Consider the following 6,555-nt stretch of genomic DNA (forward strand, 5'->3'; position numbering starts at 1 on the left):
GAATGTGCTGGTAAGACAGACAGTTCATAATTGCTTACTTAGTTTTCGCTAGAAACTAAGGTTTTTTTAAGGTTAAGAATTCTAATTAAAATATGCAATTAAAACTACTAAAAATTAGTAAGTAAAATATCTTTGTATCCAAGGAAAAAGAAGGTGTAAAGAAAGGAAATTTTTTTTGTTAAGGGAAAAGAAAGTAATTTTGTCCTAAAGCTGGTTATTTCTAAATGGGGAAGAAAATAAGGGACAAATTAATATGGATATAGAAAGTTGTAGAAGGTTTGTGAGAAATGAAAGAATCTTTAGAAAGGAATACTATGTGTAGTCAGGGCTAAGGTTAGAATAAATTTAATTAAGTAAATTTTAATGTTAAAGTGGTACAAAACCTGACTTTGGTTTTCTCTCTGTTAAGAGGACAAAGTTTTCTTAAAATATCGATCGACTTTTTTTTGGGGGGGAGGATTTTATTTATTAAAATTTTTATTGGAGTATAGTTGATTTACAATGTTGTGTTAGTTTCTGCTATACAGCAAAGTGAATCTGTTGTACATATACATATATCCACTCTTTTTTAGATTCTTTTCCCGTATAGGGCATTACAGAGTATTGAGAAGAGTTCCCTGGGCTATACAGTAGGTCCTTATTAGTTATCTGTTTTATATATAGTAGTGTGTATATGTTAAACCCAATCTCCCAATTTATCCCTCCCCCCTTCCCCCCTGGTAACCATAAGTTCTTTAACTGGTAATCTGTTATAATTTTCTCTTGAAATCTTTTATTGTCACTTTGATTAAGTGAATAAGTACTATTCTACAGTGACCCATGATACTATTTGACCAGGTGTTTTGAAACCTTTTTGATATTTTGACAAAATTTCCAAATATCAAATTCTAATTGAAGTTCTTTTGACCTCTAGCTAACTTTGGGATGCTTCAGAGAGGACCCCTGAAGCATCTCAGAGAGAGGAATAATAAACTAATTAGGCTTATTTGCTATGTTAAATTACATAGAAAGCATTGTCAAATGAGTGGTGATAAACCTTCTTAGGTTATATTGTATGGGTAAATATTGTTAAAAAGATATTCTAGAAATTATATGGAATTTCTAAAAATCTGATATGTCTTGGTAAAATGTTATAAGTTATGATTCTAGTTATTATCTTTTTTTTTAACATCTTTACTGGAGTATAATTGCTTTACAATGTTGTGTTAGTTTCTGCTATATAACAAAGTGAATCAGCTATACATATACATATATCAAAAATATGGAATGCTTCATGAATTTGCGTGTCATCCTTGCACAAGGACCATGCTAATCTTCTCTGTATCATTCCAATTTTAGTATATGTGCTGCTGAAGCGAGCACTCTAGTTATTATCTTAAATGTTGTATTCACAGCATTAATCAAGTTTCTTTGTTAATTGCATTGTAATCAGATCTTTAACTGTGCCTTTTAAAGTGTTTTGTCATTTATGGACCATTATTGTTTTATTCTGATGCTTTTGCAAAAAATGTTTCATCTTCAAGAAGAGTCAGAGAAATGACTTTTTGACAAGTACAGGTTTCTGATAACTTTCAGATCATACTGCTGAACTGGGTAAGAAATTAAAGAATTCTAATGGAAAACCTGATAGCTTCATAAAACTGTTAACAGAAGATTAAGATCAAGGATTAGTCACATAGGACTGAGTGAACTGATGAATATGGTATAATTTTTGGGTTTTGTCTGAAATATTACTGGTTTTAATCTGTGTTTTCCAGATATAAAGAAACCTTTCTCCTCAAGCTAATTATGACTTACAGCAATATGGTAAATTATACCTTTGTAAGTAGAATTGAAACATTTATCTTTTCTCTCTACCTGATTCCTCCAGAAATTGGAAACTCTTATGTTCCCAGCAGGCTTGTTATCAGGTGAATAAGAAAGGCTGCCTCCTGGCAGGTGCAGGAATCTTGATATTTTGGGGAACTCAAGAGAGGAATCCACCCAAATCTATAGATATCGCAAGCGGAATCTGATGGCAAGCCAGATTGGTGTGGTTTTCCTGGACTTGAGGGGCCTTTTAAAAGTTCAGTTTGAGATTTCTTATAAAAAGTTCCAGCAGAGCCAACTTAAAAGAGCCTGTATGGTCAATTACATTTATGTAAATGACCAGGCCAAGTTTATTGAAACCAGACTTATTTTGCAAATAAATCAGTCTTAATTTGGCTATATTTGGTACAAATTAGGGTAATTTTAGAGGGGGAAAATTATATTTCAGTGGACATTAAGTAGTAGTGTTATTGTTTTTGAGGGTTTTTTGCTGTGTGTGTTTATTGCCTAAGACTCACTGCTCAGATGGCTCCTTGTTGCTCTGTTACATTATTATAAAGTTTGTTCCTGAAGCTTAGCACAGTAATTTATCTTTGGATGAAGATCAGATGCCCCATGACCTGCAACCAGGAGATTATGCATCGTCACAGCTTTTTCAGTATGCCACTCTTCCTCCCTAACTGCAGGATACAGTTCACTTTTGAAGGGGTTAAGGTGACAGCCTTCTAAGGGTCTGAAGATGCAAGGAAAGGGCTAGATGGCAAACAGGTACACTTAATTTCCAATTATAAAATATTCCTGGTGTGAAATTTTAAAGTGATGGAGTTGGTAAGGTGAGGCTATGGTGAGGAATGTGAAGGAACGTTTTCTGGTACAGCAGCACTTGCCTAGGAGAGATAACAATGGAAGATGTGTTTCTCATAGCTCGCTCTGACCAGCTGAAGCTGATAAAGGACCATGAACTTGGAGAGACCCTGGCACACCAGGCTCTCAATGGTCCTAACTGAAGACTCTTCCTAAACAGTGAGCAGTGAGGTTTGTTTTAGCCAACTGTTTATTTTTATTTTTTGTATTGAAGTATAGTTGATTTACAGTATTGTGTTAATTACTGCTGTATGGCAAAGTGATTCAGTTATACATATATATATATATACACATTCTTTTTTTATATATATTCTTTTATATTATGGTTTATCACAGGATACTGAGTATAGTTCCCTGTGCCATACAGTAGGACCTTGTTGTTTATCCATTCTATGTATAATAGTTTGCATCTGCTAACCCCAAACTCCCAATCCATTCCTCCCCAAGCCACCCCCCCTGCCTTGGCAACCACAGGTTTGTTCTCTATGTCCATGATTCTGTTTCTGTTTCATACATAGGTTCATTTGTGTCCTATTTTATATAGATTCCACATATAAGTGCTATCATATGGTATTTGTCTTTCTCTGTCTGACTTACTTCATTTAGTATGATAATCTCTAGTTGCATCCATGTTGCTGCAAATGGCATTATTTCATTCTTTTTTATGGCTGAGTAGTATTCCATTGTATATATGTGCCACATCTTTATCCATTCATCTGTCAATGGACATTTAGGTTGTTTCCATGTCTTTAGCCAACTGTGTTTAGACCTGTGGATTCATTCTGTCCTCTCCAGAGAGATCCAGAGTACTGGATCTCAATCCTTAGTTAGCAATAACCACATGAAACCTGCTTCTGGCTAGCACTTTAAAAACTCTTTTTCCCTCTCAGTGAACTTCTGCTTCTTCACTAGCTTGTGTTCCTTCGTCTGGCAAGTCAGTAGACTTAGCTTTTTCTTTTTATCTATTTATCTATCCGTTCCTTCATCCATTGTCCATCCATCTCTTCACTTATTGTTTATTAGCTCTGGTGGTCTTTGTTTTATTTGTTGACAGGCATAAATAAATTAGAATATGTAAAGCACTGATAAGTGATAGCTATTATCTTATTCACTCACTGGTATCTTGTGTATATATTATAAGAACAACATGTCACTGGAATATTTTAATTCTGTCTCTACTGGAAGCATACGTGAATGAGTCATTGACTTCAGCTGATAGAACGTTTCTAACCCAAGTTTGTAAGTGACCGTGTGGTGTTCAGAAATGCCTCATTTGGCATCTAGAAAGATGGCTGGGAAGATTTTAAGCCTCTTCAGTGGGAAAGAGGCTGACATATTCAGGTCTCAGTGTCAGACACTGACGTTCGAAAGACTCTTCATTGTGATTCTAACATATGGACTTTTGAAAATTATAACTGAACTCTTTAAGAAACCAGGGTTAAAAGGTAGTTTGTTGGTATATGAGCATCTGTAAGGCCTGTTTCCAAAGCTCAGCATGTGCCCACATGTGCCCACACGCACACAGCCTTGGCCTTGCCCTGTAAACTCCTAGCACAGCACACAAGGGTGGGCCCTTGTTACAAAGGAAATGGCTCTGTTTCTCAGAGCAAAGAGATATTGAGGACACTTCCCAGTAAGTGGTACAGAATAAGGCCCTATTGTTTCCTAGGCCTGCTGTTCTGTGTAACCGGAAGCTCCGGGTCCTGTCCCTGCCCACCTGGCCAGTTACTGCTGCAGTGGCAGCAGCGAGTCCAGGTTCTCCTGGTGAAGGCCAGCCCAGAGCCAACACCACCCGCCTTTCCTACTTGCCTGGGCTGTTGTGGCACATGTTTGAACTGGCCAATGAGGAAAAAGGTCATGGGCAATTTTGAATCAGCTGCCAAGTGCTGCAGAAACTTTAAGCACAGAAATGGACAGGGACCCTGAGGTCAAGACTCTAGACGCCACTGCCCTGCCGTCAGAGCACCTGCTCTGCAGGTCAGGTGAAAGACCACTGGGGACTGCATGACAAAGATGGTAGTAGGGTCACTCAGATAGAGCCAGCAGTCCAGGCCATCACAAGCTGGGAACCGGCTCTGCTTCACGTGTGAGTTACTCCCCTTCTCACTGTCCTTTTAGTTGAAGTGAATTATTCACTTGGAATCTCTACTTTTGCCAATTATCCAACTGGCACGGCTGCAGCTCCTTTCCCCAAACCAACACTGAAGAACCTATAGAAGCAGGAAGGACACATGGATTCTAAACATTAACAACAAACCACCCTCCCGCATTGTGCTTCTCCCTCAGGTTAATGGCTTGAGCTCTCATATGACTGTCAAGAGAAGGTCCTTTCCTCCCCTCGAAGTTCTCCATCTTGCGATGAGTCCAAGGAACCCCAAAGGCCACTTGGTCCAGTTGATTTCCACTGAGCCCCATCAGTGCTGATCTGGGGCCTTGTGGGTCGTGCCAGGAGTTGAACCCAGGCCCTGCTCTGTGCTGCGGTGATTGAGGTTCAGGGGTGCAAACTGTCCTGCATGCGGCCCGTGACCAGTCCAGCAGTGGTTGTTAGTGATGTGCGGATGGGGGAGGAGGTCCTCCTCCCCAGCCTTTTACTGGTGTCACAGCTTTTTGTCAACATCTCTTTGGCGTACACACACACATTCACACACACAGCCATTGCCCCCAAGGCATCCCCGTAGTTCAGGAAGACTAGTTCTAACCCCGACACACAGGCCCTCCCCGAGAAGGCCCTGTCCTGGGGCCTGGTCCAGTCCAGACTCCATTGTCCCTCATGGGCATTTCCCTGATGTTGCTGCTTGCCTGCTGGCCTCCTAGGCAGCTGCTTTGACCCACTGATGTGTTCAAATAACAATGAACCTCAAAAGGGAAGGGGTCAGGGGCTCGATCTGTACACCTTCCACATAACCAGATCTAGATGAATGCTGATGGCAGCCTTTGTGACCCCCTCCATCATGTCCTGTTTCACACTTCTTTACCAGGAGGAAGGCCTAGAGACATCTGCTCTGGAACAAAGGTCTGTTTCAAGGGCTCACTGGGACATTCAAATGACCATTCCTTTTGTTAATTTTTCTTCACCAAACAATCCATTGCATGCATTGTCATTTTATATGTGTCTGTGGTCGTTTTCAGACTTACTTTGTAGGAACAGAACAATTTTTCCAAAGAAAATTTAAAGAGGATCACAGTATTAAAAACACCAAAGTAGTTCTGTTCTGGCTGAAGCAGGGGGTGGGAGGGACGCTGAGGGCTCTGAGCTCTGCTCTCTTGCCCTCCTGCTTTCCCCCTGCAAACCCCCTGCGCTCTGAGGACACCATCTGAACAGTATTCACATCAAGCCTAGGATCTAGAATGAGAAACCTGAGTGTGTGGCCATCAGTCAGGGCTCCTGGCTGTAAGCAGAAAAGGAGTTTATTACAAATACAGTGAGCGGGTCGCCACACCCCTGGGAGGGACAGAGGACAGGTTTGCAGGGAGCAGCCCCACGTAACAACACCGTGAAGACAGTGCTGTGACTGGGCACAGGGACCACAGTTCACCCCACTGCCACCACTGAGCCTGCACACAGGGCCCTGCTGCTGGAGCTGCGGCCACGGGGCCTCTGGAGGGTCCATTTGCTGAGGTCCCTGCTGCCGCTGCCCCATCTACCTAGGATGGAGCCTGCAAAGTCCTTGCTTCTTCACTCTTCCAGCTTCTGAGTCACAGTCTGGGGCAAGAGTGTCCCGTTGGAGGACGTTGTACCACGTGCCTGCACTTTAGCTTTGAGGAAGACTGAGAAAGTGGGTATTTGGCATTTTCAGCCTCTATAATGTGAGATGGATCTATTTTAGGAGGTTGGAAATTCTCCAAAAGGAGAAGGAGGTTCAGATGCTGGGGGAGGAGAGG

General features: G+C 41.2%; 1 non-coding gene across 1 annotated transcript; it reads right to left on the bottom strand.

Moving 5' to 3' along the window:
- Positions 1-1,255: 1,255 nt before the first annotated feature.
- On the bottom strand, positions 1,256-1,362 carry LOC132364262 (U6 spliceosomal RNA). The gene has a single exon (XR_009502801.1). It is a non-coding gene; the product is annotated as a U6 spliceosomal RNA (small nuclear RNA).
- Positions 1,363-6,555: the final 5,193 nt, after the last annotated feature.

This window comes from Balaenoptera ricei, chromosome 3, assembly GCF_028023285.1.
Source record: "Balaenoptera ricei isolate mBalRic1 chromosome 3, mBalRic1.hap2, whole genome shotgun sequence".
In the NCBI taxonomy this organism is placed as follows: domain Eukaryota; kingdom Metazoa; phylum Chordata; class Mammalia; order Artiodactyla; family Balaenopteridae; genus Balaenoptera; species Balaenoptera ricei.